The 16,169-nt window shown below is 46.0% G+C and overlaps 1 long non-coding RNA gene across 1 annotated transcript in view; it reads left to right on the plus strand.

Moving 5' to 3' along the window:
- The first annotated feature begins 875 nt into the window (after positions 1-875).
- The window catches only part of LOC112058827 (uncharacterized), a 34,450-nt gene continuing 19,156 nt past the window's right edge, over positions 876-16,169 (plus strand). The window contains exon 1 of the long non-coding RNA XR_002888006.2: positions 876-1,014. This is a non-coding gene — a long non-coding RNA (uncharacterized LOC112058827). The remainder of the gene's footprint in view (positions 1,015-16,169) is intronic.

Raw genomic sequence — 16,169 nt, forward strand, 5'->3', positions numbered from 1 at the left:
TCCGATAAAAGCTTAAGCCGTTTAAAGCTGCCGATGTGTGCAGGCCGAGCAAGCACTTGGTCTCTGGAGTGATGGTGGCCACCTTCACTTGGGCCACCCTGTTATGTTCACTTTAACCTATTGTACAAACGAATGCACCCGGGTTGGAGACCGAAAATCATTTGTCGACCTCCTGGTCAAAATAGCAACTTTCCCTTTGGTTTGGAACTCCCGCTACATTTAGCACAATGGGACGGGGAGGGGTGGTACAAAGCACGAAGGAGCTTTTGCTCAAATACTGTTCTACTGACAAACCACCCAAACCCAGAATGATTCCTCTGGTAGCAAAGCGGGGCTGTGATCCTCATGCCCAGGGACTGATGAATGAGTAGCATACCACCTCGAGGCTCCAGCTGCTGAGAGGTTTCTCCCAATGTACCTCAAGTGAGAGGCAAATCACATGCCCGGCTGTCAGCTGTGCCTGACTCTCAGGATGCCAGTGGAATCTCTGTGTCCAGCGAGCTCGTGTTGCCAAAGCGTTTCAGGGTCAGCCCTTGGGGATCTAGGGAGAAAAGCCGTCCGGCACTTTTCATGTCTATTTGTAAAAGAGTGCTCGCCCACCCAGAGAAACGGGCCCAGGAGAGCAGGAAAAAGGGCAGGAAGGCCCACAGCTTCCCCTGGAGCAGTGTCTGATGAACTGTCCCCTCAAGTGTGACTCTGAGACAGCCCCAGTTTCAGAGCCTGCCTCGTTAGCTCAAGCCGTAGAGACTTTTGCCTTTAGTTCACTCCCTGGTAAGGTGGCCAGGATGGCGCCTGTCACATATACTCAGGATCAGTCCCACATGAGTGACAAAATTAGAGCATCATCTGTCTGGAGAATAATCAGTATGCGAAGAGCAAATGACAGCAACTCTAGGCAGGAGACATATCTACAGAGAGATCTAGAGATAGCTCTTTCCTAGTGTTCTGATCTATATCAGAACTCGGGTATGCTGCTTTTAAAGAGCATGGGAGAAGATGGAGATCACTTCCCAGGTATAAATTCAACTTCCTAATTTAAATTGTGTAGCAAAAACTCTCTCTATGGCACTAGACTAGCAGAGCCAATAAAGAAGCAAAATTTAAAAGCACTTTATCTTTAATACCAAAAGTTGATCATTTAGTAACTATTGCTAATTTTATGAGCTTTAATAACCTAGACACAGAGAGAAGCTACAGAAAGCATAAATATTTAATAATCAGGATACAGAGGGGCTAATAGCAGACGCTGAATTTGCATCTTTTACCTGAAGTTAGACAGGAAGTTATAATATCAAAAAGTAATGTCAGGTTTGACTGAAAATAATGCTCTCTAATGGTTTTTGGTCCCTTCAGTTCAAGTTTCATATGTTGGGCAGAAATATGTAATGATTTTTATATAAATATAAACTCTGGTGATTTACCCCAACAAAGAATTTGCCTCATGGTGTTTCATGGTATATTGTGGATTATCATCAATCAAATAAAATAGTATAAATGCATATAACTGACTTTCCTGTACTTGGAGCAGGAGGAATATAAAAGGCACTGGGGAAGTGTTGGCAGTTTTCTTTACTAAGATTTTGGCCTATTTTAAGAAGAAAATACAAATACCCTTTTACTGAGGAAAAATGGGGAAAACAGTATATGAATGAGAATGGAAGCTATTTTATGTCACCTTAATTAACGTATTATATGAAACAAGATATACTGAAAAAAACAAACAATCAAAAATGTAATATCTGGCATTGTTGGCAGATAAGTGGGACTTTTGGACTTTTTTGAAGGCCAATAACTAGCCTTTGAAAATAGTTGCTTTCCCCATAGAAAAGTAGGAAGCGTACTTTGTATATTTCCAAAGGACCAGAGCTATCAAACTTTCAGCACCCCCTCACCCCCCCCAGAGTTTAGGAACAGTGTGGGGAAGAACAGGAGTACTTGTGGCACCTTAGAGACTAACAAATTTATTAGAGCATAAGCTTTCGTGGGCTACTGCCCACTTCTTCAAATACAGTGTGGGGAAGGAGAACTCCACAGTGCACCTGCTGCCTACCAATTCCCAGCTCTCTCCAGAGACCTGGCCAAGACCCCAACACACTGTTGGCTTTCCCATGGTTTATAGAACCAAGTTTGTAGCACCAAAAGGGACCAGTGTCATCATCTGGTCTGACTCCACCATAGCACCACCAGAGAACCTCACCAGGGGTTCCTGTACTTCGGGCGAGGTAGAATAGACATCAAGTCTGGACTTACACTTCAAGGGATACAAAACCCCACGCATCCTGTTCCAATGGTTAATTACCCTCTTTGCTCCCTCACAGATGCGCAGATCCTTTCCTCTAGCGCCCAGAACGCCCTGCGGACTCTGACATTGGACAAGGCATGGTCTTGTTTGATCACAGGACTTTGAGTCAGGATCCCCAAAAGCTAATCTTGGCTCTGACCCTGATTCACTTTCTGACTAGAGGCAGGTCACTAATCTGTCGATCTCCATTGGCCGAGTACTTCCCCTTTAAGTGTCTTACTCCCTGACATACGCCAGGGGCTGATTGATGCACCGAGCTCAGCCACGCCTGGAGAAGTCTCAAGTGGAGCAGACAGGGTGCAGCAGGAAGGGAGAACTGGAGGCCCAGGGTCCTGTTGTGAAAGAGGCGACAGCCCCATATTGAAGGAAGATGAAAGTAGGCAAGGGCTTGTAAAGGATGGAGGACCAGTGGCCACAGTGCTGGTGGCTGTCAGAGAGGAGGGACCTGTTAAGTCCTGGCACCCAAAGATTTACAAGTGTGGCTGTCTAGGGGCAGATCCTCATCTGAGATAAAGAGTCACAGCTCCACTGACTGCAGGTAGCTATCACACTTAACACCAGCTGAGGATCTGCCCCTAAACTCTTACCCCAGTGCACGTCCGAGCCTCCCTGGTTGGTGTATCCCTGAGGATCTAGTTTGCCACGGCCCGGGGTTGGGAGGAGAGGGGTAATTTCCGCTGATTAGTCCTGCTCCGAAGGCCCGGCCTGAAACACAGCAGGCAGCATTCGCCATGACTCAGCGCTGTGACATACCAGTGAGCCCAGCTGGCCTGAGCGTCATACTCCCAGGCTGAGATTACCCTGGCGCTCCAGGGGACTGGGTGCTCCCCTCACCGCTAATGGAAGATGTATCTAAATCCTCCAAGCTGCTCTGGACGTCTCAACCCGCGAAGAGAGCGTGTGATTTGGAGAGTCACCATCGTCCACACTCAACATTCCTCCTATGGCACCTGCTACACTGAGTGCCCGTAGCCTCTTCCAAAGGCTGTTTGGAGGGCAGGTAAAATTAACCAGTGACAGAAACGGTCACCGCCTACTTTTATTTGAGTCGTTTGTCTCTGAACTCGTTCACTGCGATCAACGGCTGTACAAGAACAGTTCAGAAGAAAGATTTTCTGTTTCATTTCCAACAAAACTGTTTTAAAAATATCCGTTGTGCATTTGAAAGAACACTGTACATTGTGATGACCTTTTGGCCTGTTCAGCTGATATCTATAATACCACTGGCTTCAGACTGAAGCGAGACAATTATAGCTTCACTACCTCCTCAGTTAGACATGGATTAGTATTCACGGTGGGAGCGCGCTGAGTTCTAGTACACTTCTCCTAAACTTTACATATAACTCCTAGTTACGGGCTCTTGTGCTGCTCCCTTGGTGAAGAAGAAACCTGTATCCGGAGGTGACAGACAAGCGGGGGACTTGCTGAATGCTCCCGTGGAAGTGCTGCACTGGCTGCGCATTACCTTCCCGCTCGCTTGGTCTCTCGTTGGATGTTCACTTTTTGCTATCCTCTGGCACAGCCAGGACGTTTACTCTGGGTGGTGTCCCAGGTGACTTCTTTGGAGGCAGCAGCACCACTGCTCAGTTGGCCTGGAACAAACCCTGAGGCAAAAGGGAAAGACAACCTGTAGGAATTGCCCTGGAAGTCACGCCGATGGCAGAAATCCCACTACCAGAGCTCTGAATGGCTCAGCTGGGTCGCAGGTGCAAACATACATAGGAGCGGAGCCATCCCTGGCAAATGACATTTATTCTTCTCTTTCACAGATTCTAAGACTAAAAGGGATCCTCACCACCAGCAGCTGGTGTGACCTCCTGCCCAGAGGAGGCCAGAGAACCTACACTGGTAAATAGCACAGGGATGTAAACTTTGTCCAGCAGGACCCAATGTATGGCACCCCAGCTAACGGTCACCCATTAACAACTGCATGCTAAAATCTATCCCTTTGCCAGTCCCAATCCATTCAATATATAGCAGGTTATTTTTGTATTGTGCTTCTTTCTGATTGGAACGTCAGATGGCAGGGATTTATTAATTGTGGGGTGGTAGCACCTAACGGTCCCAACTCAGGTCCGGGCCCCATTGTGCTAGTCCCTGCCCCGAGTGAATCATAGAATCATAGAATCATAGAATATCAGAGTTGGAAGGGACCTCAAGAGGTCATCTAGTCCAACCCCCTGCTCAAAGCAGGACCAATTCCCAGCTAAATCATCCCAGCCAGGGCTTTGTCAAGCCGGGCCTTAAAAACCTCCAAGGAAGGAGACTCCACCACCTCCCTAGGTAATGCATTCCAGTGTTTCACCACCCTCCTAGTGAAATAGTTTTTCCTGATATCCAACCTGGACCTCCCCCACCGCAACTTGAGACCATTGCTCCTTGTTCTGTCATCTGCCACCACTGAGAACAGCCGAGCTCCATCCTCTTTGGAACCCCCCTTCAGGTAGTTGAAGGCTGCTATCAAATCCCCCCTCATTCTTCTCTTCTGGAGACTAAACAATCCCAGTTCTCTCAGCCTCTCCTCATAAGTCATGTGCTCCAGACCCCTAATCATTTTTGTTGCCCTCCGCTGGACTCTTTCCAATTTTTCCACATCCTTCTTGTAGTGTGGGGCCCAAAACTGGACACAGTATTCCAGATGAGGCCTCACCAATGTCGAATAAAGGGGAACGATCACGTTCCTCGATCTGCTGGCAATGCCCCTACTTATACAGCCCAAAATGCCGTTAGCCTTCTTGGCAACAAGAGCACACTGTTGACTCATATCCAGCTTCTCGTCCACTGTGACCCCTAGGTCCTTTTCAGCAGAACTGCTACCTAGCCATTCGGTCCCTAGTCTGTAGCAGTGCATGGGATTCTTCCGTCCTAAGTGCAGGACTCTGCACTTGTCCTTGTTGAACCTCATCAGGTTTTTTTCTGCCCAATCCTCTAATTTGTCTAGGTCCCTCTGTATCCGATCCCTACCCTCTAGTGTATCTACCACGCCTCCTAGTTTAGTGTCATCTGCAAACTTGCTGAGAGTGCAGTCCACACCATCCTCCAGATCATTAATAAAGATATTAAACAAAACCGGCCCCAGGACCGACCCTTGGGGCACTCCACTTGAAACCGGCTGCCAACTAGACATGGAGCCATTGATCACTACCCGTTGAGCCCGACGATCTAGCCAGCTTTCTATCCACCTTACAGTCCATTCATCCAGCCCATACTTCTTTAACTTGGTGGCAAGAATACTGTGGGAGACAGTATCAAAAGCTTTGCTAAAGTCAAGAAATAACACATCCACTGCTTTCCCCTCATCCACAGAGCCAGTTATCTCATCATAGAAGGCAATTAGGTTAGTCAGGCACGACTTCCCCTTCGTGAATCCATGCTGACTGTTCCTGATCACTTTCCTTTCCTCTAAATGTTTCATAATTGATTCCTTGAGGACCTGCTCCATAATTTTTCCAGGGACTGAGGTGAGGCTGACTGGCCTGTAGTTCCCCGGATCCTCCTTCTTCCCTTTTTTAAAGATGGGCACTACATTAGCCTTTTTCCAGTCATCTGGGACCTCCCCCGATCGCCATGAGTTTTCAAAAATAATGGCTAATGGCTCTGCAATCTCACCCGCCAACTCCTTTAGCACCCTCGGATGCAGCGCATCCGGCCCCATGGACTTGTGCACGTCCAGTTTTTCTAAATAGTCCCGAACCACTTCTTTCTCCACAGAGCGCTGGTCACCTTCTCCCCATGCTGTACTGCCCAGTGCAGCAATCTGGGAGCTGACCTTGTGCGTGAAGACAGAGGCAAAAAAATCATGCTTTACATGAGTGCTTTACAAACTGCGTTACTGCCCTTGCTCTCTCGTCATGTGCAGAGCTGAACATTGGTTTGAATTCCCAATCGCTGCTCCGCTCATCCCTGTGTGCTGCGCCCCTTCTGTTTGCTTTCCCACAGACACATGCAAATGGGGTTTTGTTCAGGCAAATGTTTGGGGAATGGTTCCTCTGCAGGCAAATCCGCATTTGGCTCCTGTCTGGTCTATGCTTTGCTCACTACTAGTGCTGGAATTGCTCCCCGGCTCTGCTGACGGCACTTCAGTGCCTTGTCAGAGAGTGCCGAGGAAATAATATCCTGGGAATCAGGCGACCAGTCACACACCATGGATAATAAATAGTCAGAGCCAAAGACAGGTAACATGAATAGTACGAGAAAAACCCTTTGCCTCAAATACATTCACACAAGTGTTAAACAAACAAGTTAATACAAATTAAATTATGTGTATGAATAATGTATGAATAGAAAAAAAGCAGGAAATCAGCCAGATAAATCTTTTCACGAAAGGAGTAGAAAAACTCACAGAATCCATTATAGGGGAATTGCCAGATGACACCATAAAGCAATGTGATGAGATTATAATTCTATGTGCTGTGTTACAGGTTGTTTTTCCTTGTTTTATTCCCATGTAAATGATTAATCGAAGTCACTTTCCCTGGCACCATAAATACAAAACCTAAAATCCATGCTCAGATATTCCCGTGATGGGCATCAACATGGATAAATGGACAGAAAATGTATGACGGTGCCTGGAGCTTCGGGTGCGGAGCTGAGGAACGTACTGGATGCCTCTTATAATAATTATGTTCAGCTTCTGGAGTGTCAGCTAATGCTCTCGCAACTCAGATCACTTTCAGCCTATAACCCCCACAACATATGAAAAGCCAAGATTATTAACTTTACTAAATGATCTTTGATGCACGGTCACCTTTCTCCTGTGCTCAAACAGTTCTCCTGGATAACATTAACAAGTGCCGTCTACGTGATTTTTCCAGTGTCCTTATTGACCTTTGTTGCTGACTTTAATAAATATAGGGCTGAAGCTCTCCTTGATATTGAATAACTTTCTGCAGCCACGGGGATTAATGCTTTCGAGCAGTCAGACTGTGAAATAGACATCACTCTTCATTTCATTATAAACAAAAATCTGATTTTGTTTCCAGACATGAACAAGTTTAAAATATTTCAGTTCAGAAAGACAGGTTTAGTTTTCACCTCTGGGCTCCTAAATCATAGAATCATAGAATATCAGGGTTGGAAGGGACCTCAGGAGGTCATCTAGTCCAACCCCCTGCTCAAAGCGGGACCAATTCCCAACTAAATCATCCCAGCCAGGACTTTGTCAAGCTGGGCCTTAAAAACCTCTAAGGAAGGAGATTCCACCACCTCCCTAGGTAACACATTGCAGTGCTTCACCACCCTCCCAGTGAAAAAGTGTTTCCTAATATCCAAACTAGACCTCCCCCACTGCAACTTGAGACCATTACTCCTTGTTCTGTCATCTGCCATCCCTGAGAACAGCTGAGCTCCATCCTCTTTGAAACCCCCTTTCAGGTAGTTGAAAGCAGCTATCAAATCCCCCCCCCTCATTCTTCTCTTCTGGAGACTAAACAATCCCAGTTCCCTCAGCCTCTCCTCATAAGTCATGTGCTCCAGACCCCTAATCATTTTTGTTGCCCTCCGCTAGACTCTTTCCAATATTTCCACATCCTTCGTGTAATGTGGGCCCCAAAACTGGACACAGTACTCCAGATGAGGCCTCACCAATGTCGAATAAGGAATCAATTATGAAACACTTAGAGGAGAGGAAAGTGATCAGGAACAGTCAGCATGGATTCACCAAGGGGAAGTCGTGCCTGACTAACCTAATTCCCTTCTATGATGAGATAACTGGCTCTGTGGATGAGGGGAAAGCAGTGGATGTGTTATTCCTTGACTTTAGCAAAGCTTTTGATATGGTCTCCCACAGTATTCTTGCCACCAAGTTAAAGAAGTATGGGCTGGATGAATGGACTGTAAGGTGGATAGAAAGCTGGCTAGATCATCGGGCTCAACGGGTAGTGATCAATGGCTCCATGTCTAGTTGGCAGCCAGTTTCAAGTGGAGTGCCCCAAGGGTCGGTCCTGGGGCCAGTTTTGTTTAATATAGACTCATAGACTCATAGACTTTAAGGTCAGAAGGGACCATTATGATCATCTAGTCTGACCTCCCGCATGATGCAGGCCACAAAAGCTAACCCACCCACTCCTGGAATAATTCTCTCCCTTGACTCAGCTGTTGAAGTCCCCAAATCGTGATTTAAAGACTTCAAGTTGCAGAGAATCCTCCAGCAAGCGACCCCTGCCCAACAAGCGACCCCTGCCCCACGCTGCAGAGGAAGGCAAAAAACCTCCAGGGCCTCTGCCAATCTACCCTGGAGGAAAATTCCTTCCCGACCCCAAATATGGCGATCAGCTGAACCCCGAGCATGCGGGCAAGATTCTCCAGCCAGACCCTCCGGAAAAAGTTCTCTGTAGTAACTTTTAATATCCCATCATTGACCATTGTTACTAATTACCAGTGATGGCACGTTACTGACCTTTATTAATGATCTGGAGGATGGTGTGGACTGCACTCTCAGCAAGTTTGCAGATGACACTAAACTGGGAGGCATGGTAGATATGCTGGAGGGTCGGGATCAGATACAGAGGGACCTAGACAAATTAGAGGATTGGGCCAGAAAAAACCTGATGAGGTTCAACAAGGACAAGTGCAGAGTCCTGTACTTAGGACGGAAGAATCCCATGCACTGCTACAGACTAGGGACCAAATGGCTAAGCAGCAGTTCTGCAGAAAAGGACCTAGGGGTTACAGTGGACAAGAAGCTGGATATGAGTCAGCAGTGTGCCCTTGTTGCCAAGAAGGCCAAAGGCATATTGGGCTGTATTAGTAGGAGCATTGCCAGCAGATCGAGGGAAGTGATTATTCCCCTCTATTCGGCACTTGTGAGGCCACACCCGGAGTATTGTGTCCAGTTTTGGTCCCCCCATTACAGAAGGGATGTGGACAAATTGGAGAGAGTCTAGTGGAGGGCAACGGAAATGATCAGGGGGCTGGGACACATGGCTTATGAGGAAAGCTGAGGGAACTGGGCTTATTTAGTCTGCAGAAGAGAAGAATGAGGGGGGATTTGATAGCTGCTTTCAGCTACCTGAAGGGGGGTTCCAAAGAGGATGGAGCTCAGCTGTTCTCAGTGGTGGCAGATGACAGAACAAGGAGCAATGGTCTCAACTTGTAGTGGGGTAGGTCTAGGTTGGATATTAGGAAACACTATTTCACTAGGAGGGTGGTGAAGCACTGGAATGGGTTATCTAGGGAGGTGGTGGAATCTCCTTCCTTAGAGGTTTTTAAGGCCCAGCTGGACAAAGCCCTGGCTGGGATGATTTAGTTGGGGATTGGTCCTGCTTTGAGCAGGGGGTTGGACTAGATGACCTCCTTAGGTCTCCTCCAAGCCTAATCTTCTATTCCTCAGGCTGAGTGGAAATTTTGTATTGAAACTGGTTTTCTATAGAAAACTGTTTGTTTGTTGTTCTTGTTTTTTAACCAAATGTGTGTGTGTGTGGAGGGGGGGGGGGTTGTGTGGAAAATGTCTGCCTGCTGTGGGAAAATGTACTTGTCAAGGAAGAATTGAAAATTTTCTTTTTTTTTTTTTTTTTTTCAAAAAAACCATAACAAAATTGAAAGTTCTGAAAGTTTTTGTTGGAAAAGCTTTTTGTTTTCAACAGAAAAAAATTCATTTTTCCAGCTAGCACTAATTAGATATAATGGGTAAAAAAATGTTTTAGCATCAACACAAATAACATGTGAGCACTTGATGAAGCAAAGCTGCTTGAATGATTTTTTGCAGAAAGCAAATGCAGCAATATTTGCTAATACATCAGTTGGCTGTTCAAAACCCAAACTCTAGTACATATTTGTACTTTTTTATAGAAGGTGGTAAATAGGTTGTAGGAATTGCTCCAGAACCATGAGGCACAGAGTGGGTGAGCTAATAGCTTTTACTGGACCAACTTCTCTTGGTGAGAAAGACAAGCTTTCGAGCCACACGGAGCTCTTCCAGAACCCATGGGCATGCATGGTGCGAATCTGTCCAGGTACTATTTTAGGAGGTGAATTTTTGAGCTTTCAGCACATAATGCCACTAAGTCTGCCAGGGGAAACCAGCTTCTAAATTATTAGGCAGCCTAAACTTTTCCCCAAACTTGAATATTTAAGGAAAACAGAATTAAGTTATAAAACAAGTGGTATTTTTGTAAATCAGAACTGTCAATGAGATGAATGACTTCTGTATACTATGGCATGAGAAACTCCTTCAAAGCGCTTTCTCTGCCGGAAATGGGTGCCCACGATGCACCAGCAGTGCTCTGCATTAACTAGCCTCCACTCTTCAATTTACAACCCTGTTCTTCTCTTGCTTCTCATTTCATTTGTTCTCTGTGTGCTTCTTGACCTTGGGTTTCATCTCATTTCATGACAAGCTCCTGGCAGCCCCTTGGTAGTGCTGTTTTTAATATGTTGAGAGTCTCTGGCTCATTTCCCCAGCCCTCTGCCAGAGACTGTTTAATCTGAAGCACAGTCTAGCTGAGATTCCAATACAATGTAGTGGAAGAGCAGAAATTCAGAACACTATGGTGTCAGTGCTGACACTCAGCCCAGGAAAACCAGTGATTATCTTCTCCTCCTCCAATGCACATGGTTATAGGTCTAGATCTGTGGTGGGCTAACTGAGATCACAGCAACGCATAGCACCTGCTCTTGGGCATGGGAGCTGAGAATCGCTGTATCTCTCTCATTTCCACAGGAATAATCGCCTCCTTAGTCACCGATAAGAGGACAGAAGCCTGGATTCCCTACTGCCCTGCCCCTTGGGCTGTCAGACTGAGTGTTAGCATGTGACCGTTCTGGTCTGGCAGCCCTTTGACCTCTCATTTGCACAGTTGCCAATGAAGACACATGATGCAGGGCAGAGGAGGATCATAGCAGTGACTCATTCAGGGTAACAGCTGGCCTGGCTCAAGCAACAAGTATTTTTGGAGGAGAATTAATGCCAAGGAGGCACATGGCCTTTGTGCAGGGTCCCTGGAGTGAGGGGAAAGCTGAGAAATCTTTGCTCTTCTTTGCTGGTGATTACAAGCCTCTGTGTGCCCTACGGATAAGTGCAGAGTATAAGCCATCCAGCTGTGGCACCACAAAGGAGCCCATTAAGCAGGGAAGGCTCACAACACAATTAAGAGAGGGTTTTTTTTGTCTTTTGTCTATTTACCTCTTTTTCCTTCTGTATGTGAATTTCTTTTCTCCTTCCTTCTGCGGCAGAAAAATGAAAAAGACACAATACTTTCCACTGGTTCTGAGGGATTACAAAACCGCCCCACTGCCAGGGACTGGCCCAGTGGGCTGCCAGCTAACCGCTGTTATTTTTATTCTAGCTAATACTCCATCTATCGTTGCAGAGATCAGGAAATGAGTATTGACCAGAGCAGTGGAAAACATGTAATTTTCCTTTCACAGGAGTTTATGCAAATGTTTCCCTTGATTTCAATCCCCCCAAGGAACTCTTTTCATTGAAGTTTGCTTTCAGACAAACCCGACATTCACAACTAAAGTCCCAGAACCACAAACTTTGCACGGTTTAATGAGAAGCCATAAACTAGGACCAAGCTTGCTTGAAAAGCTGATGAACCCCAGAGGTTCTTTCCCCAGATCCGCTCTGAGTTGCGAATCTGTAACAAATCCCTCAATCAGGTGAGCTGTTCGCAGTGTCAGGTTCCACATTGCACACAGACGTAGGGTTGACTACAAGTGCTGAAAGACAATTTCAGTGGGACACTGGACTGTCTGCAGTACCCTCTGCCACATGGCTGCAAACTGGAGAGACAGCAGTAGATCGAAACAGTTTTAAATATAGGTGGAAATAAAATAGAATAGCAGAGACACGACGGTTCTAGGGTGACTATTTCCTTCTCTCCATATGAATTAGGGGCCCAGAACTGGGCTCTGTATTTCAGCAACAGGAGCACCAGTACCAAATACAGAGTAAAATAACCTCCTTCCTTCTACTTGAGATTCCCATTTATGCATCCCAAAATCACATTAGCCGTTTCGGCCCCAGGTCTAATAGGTCTAAAAAAATGCATAGGTCTAATAAAAATTCTAATTGGCAACTAAGTTTATAGCCATAGAGTTACCTTTGGGGGGAGAGAGGACAATACAATGCCCAAGGGGAAGGGGAATCTTTTTTCCCGCTCCCTGGGCCAGGTGTCAGTTAGTTGTTTTTTTCTCGTTTTACCCCAACATTTTTCAAATGTTTCAGGTTTTCAGTTGTGCCAAAGTTCTCTTCCATTCGTGTCTCAACGACAAGCCAGCAAAACCAAAGGCATAGCTGTCTCTGCACAATCAATAGCATCTTAGAGTGCTTGGTCCTCAAGCATCACGCTGACTTTCCAAAGCTGTAAATCATTTATTCAGAATTCAGTAACCAATGGGGAAGTCAGCAGTTCCTTAGGAGCCGTCAGTTTGTCATCGTCATACTCTGAGAATTGTAAAATGACTATTTCCAAAATAATACCGGACTGTCTGGGGTCTGTTTGAAACTGGACGGTTTCTTTAACCAGAGTGGCTCAATACCTGCTGCCGGTTTCCAGCCCCTGTACACTGCACAGGTCCAGCCTCTGCTGGGCATGGTGAGGGGCCAGACTAGACAAGATTCTGCCCTGTCTCCAGTGTGCATAGAACTTTCCATTTTGATGGAAACCACTGGCATCAAACAGAACAGTTATTGTCTTCAACGGAGCTCAGACAGTCTACAGCAGATGCCTGGCCCCATCTCTGAACTACCCCAGAAAGGTCTAGAATTTCTGCAGGAAGATGGGGGCGGAGGTGGCTCTGTGGGATAGAATAATAGAATCATAGGACTGGAAGGGTCCTCAAGAGGTCATCTAGTCCAGTCCCCTGCACTCGTGGCAGGACTGAGTATTATCTAGACCATCCCTGACAGGTGTTTGTCTAACCTGCTCTTAAAAATCCCAATGATGGAGATTCCACAACCTCTCTGGGCAATTTATTCCACTGCTTAACCCCCCTGACAGTTAGGAAGTTTTTCCTAATGTACAACCTAAACCGCCCTTGCTGAAATTTAAGCCCATTGCTTCTTGTCCTATCCTCAGAGGTTAAGAACAACAATTTTTCTCCCTCCTCCTTGTAACAAACTTTTATGTACTTGAAAACTCTTGTCCTGTCCCCCCTCATTCTTCAGTTCTTCAGATGAAACAAACCCAATTTTTTCAATCTTCCCTCATAGGTCATGTTTTCTAGACCTTTAATCATTTGTGTTGCTCTTCTCTGGAGTTTCTTCAATTTGCCCATATCTTTCCTGACATGTGGCACCCAGAACTGGACACAATCCTCCAGTTGAGGCCTAATTAGTGCAAAGCAGAAGAATTACTTTTTGTGTCTTGCTTACAAAACTCCTGCTAATACATTCCAGAATGATGTTCTCTTTTTTGCCACAGCGTTACCCTGTTGACTCATATTTAGCTTGTGATCCACTATGACCCCCAGATCCCTTTCTGCAGTACTCCTTCCTAGGCAGTCATTTCCCATTTTGTATATGTGCAACTCAATTTTCCTTCCTAAGTGCAGTACTTTGCATTTGTCCTTACTGAATTACACGCTATTTTCTTCAGACCATTTCTCCAGACGTTCCTCCCAGTAAATAAGGGAGTAAATTGTTCCCTCTGAAATTTGTCCCAGCTGTTCCTGGGTCAGCCAAAGGGAGCCACTAGACAGAAATACCAAGGACTCCCTAGCATGGTCCTTTCAACCCTTCCCAGGTCAGGGCCCCCCTATGTATGTAATGGCCTAGACCTTCTCTCTGAGCAGGAGATTAGCAGTGTCTTATGAGGGCATGTCCACTGTACATTTCACAAGGGTTGTCTCTGCTGCTTTGGACAAATAGATTTGAGTCCTGCTTTTCTTGCATCACTTTTCAGGGGAGATTTTCAACAACGGAAACGAGCCTACACAGGCACCTGATTACCACCAACTTTCAATAACATTCAAACAGATACATACAAATAGTACAATAGGAATAATTCCCTATTTCCAGAGACGTATCCCTTGGTAATATCAACCCACTCTTCTAAATGAAGGTAAGCCCATTGCGTTTTGGTTAGCATATGAATGGATCACAGGGGCTGGAGGCTCAAGAGATTATTTTACCTCTGTATTTGACACTGGTGCAAACTCTGCCGGAAGCAGTTCTGGTGCCCACAACTCAACTGGGAGAGCTCAGAGAAGATCCAGAGAATGACTAAATGATTAGAAAACATGCTGTAGAGTCATAGACTCAAGGAGCTCCATCTACTGAGTTTAACAAAGAGAAGGTTAAGAGGTGACTGGATAACATGTAGCTACATAGGGAACAAATATTTGGCGATGGGCTCTTCAATCTAGCCGAGAAAGGTGTAACATGATCCAATGGCTGGAAGTTGAAGCTAGACAAATTCAGACTGGAAATAAGGATTACATCTTGAATAGTGAAGGTAACTAGCTATTGGGACACCTTACCAAGAGTCATGGTGGATTCCCCATCACTGGCAATTTTAAAATTAAGATTGGATGTTTGACACAAACAAGTCACAATTATTCTGCTGACTTGGTGAGTCATTATTCGTTGATCCTTGCTTTGTTTAAATGTTATAATATCTTTTTATTAGCAGCTATGTGAAGAACGGATTTCTGAGTACAGCAGAATCCCTATCCTCATCTGCAACTGGCAGCAACTCATTCCACCTGCAACCTGCCTCTGCAGTCTGACTGGCAAAATACCCCTTGGGAAGAGCATCTCCTCTGTCCATAATCCAGCCAAGCTGTTTCTGCAGAGAGAGAGATGGATGCAGCTTCAGAGAGGTTATCAACAGATACCTTTTGTGATAGCAGATGGAAGCACTTACTCTCAAGTAACGAATCACAAAAACATAGGCTCTTTTTCAAACTAGGCTAAGCAATGGAAAAGGAGGGGACCTTTCTCTATCCTATAGCGAATGTGGGTGTCAAGGAAGCTTTGGAGTCTTGATATCAGGCACATCTTTACAAGGGTTTACGCATAACTAGTAGGGATTTGTCAAGAGCTGCCTTCTTTGCAAAACCCTTCCATATCCCAAACTTTGGGGATCTGAATAAAACAGAACCTAGAGTTTCATCACCTCTGTGTTTGATTTGTAAAGCTAAAGACACCCTGTTTTTCTCATCACAGAGGCTGGAGAATGCACAAACATGCACAAAGAGGAACTTATATCTAGTCCCCCTGGGTATTGGTGGCTGGACAAATGGGGAAGATTCTAGAGCTCATTGCAGAGGAGTAAATACTGGACTGATTTAGAGGAAACTCCCACGGCCCTTCCAGAACTCTGTGTCTCAGGGAACGTACATCTCAGCAGATGCTTTCATTCTGCTCAGATCTTTCACAAGACTGTTCCTAGAACTTTGAAAATTTGCAGGGTCCTTCATGTCTAATGTCTACACTACGAAATTAGGTCAATTTGATAGAAGTTGATTTTTTAGAAGTCGATTTTATACAGTCTATTGCGTATGTCCACACTAAGTGCATTAAGTCGGCGGAGTGCGTCCTCACTACCGCGGCTAGCCTCGACTTACAGAGCGGTGCACTGTGGGTAGCTATCCCACAGTTCCCGCCGTCTCCGCTGCCCATTGGAATTCTGGGTTAAGCTCCCAATGCCTGATGGGACAAAAACATTGTCGCGGGTGGTTTTGGGTACATGTTGTCAGCCCCCCCCTTCTGTGAAAGGAACTGCAGACAATCGTTTTGAACCTTTTTTCTGGGGTCCCGTCCGCTGGACCCGCTCAGCCTGCTGCCTGCCTGGATGATCGGAACCCCAGGCAGGGAGCCAGCTGAGCAGGGATGGCGGACGGAGCCCCAGACGTCCGCTGGCTCCTGCCAGCCGGGGTCCCGCTCAGCCCTGCTCAGTTGGCAGACCTCGGTGAGGTCGCT

Source organism: Chrysemys picta, chromosome 4, assembly GCF_011386835.1.
Source record: "Chrysemys picta bellii isolate R12L10 chromosome 4, ASM1138683v2, whole genome shotgun sequence".
Classification (NCBI taxonomy): Eukaryota; Metazoa; Chordata; order Testudines; family Emydidae; genus Chrysemys; species Chrysemys picta.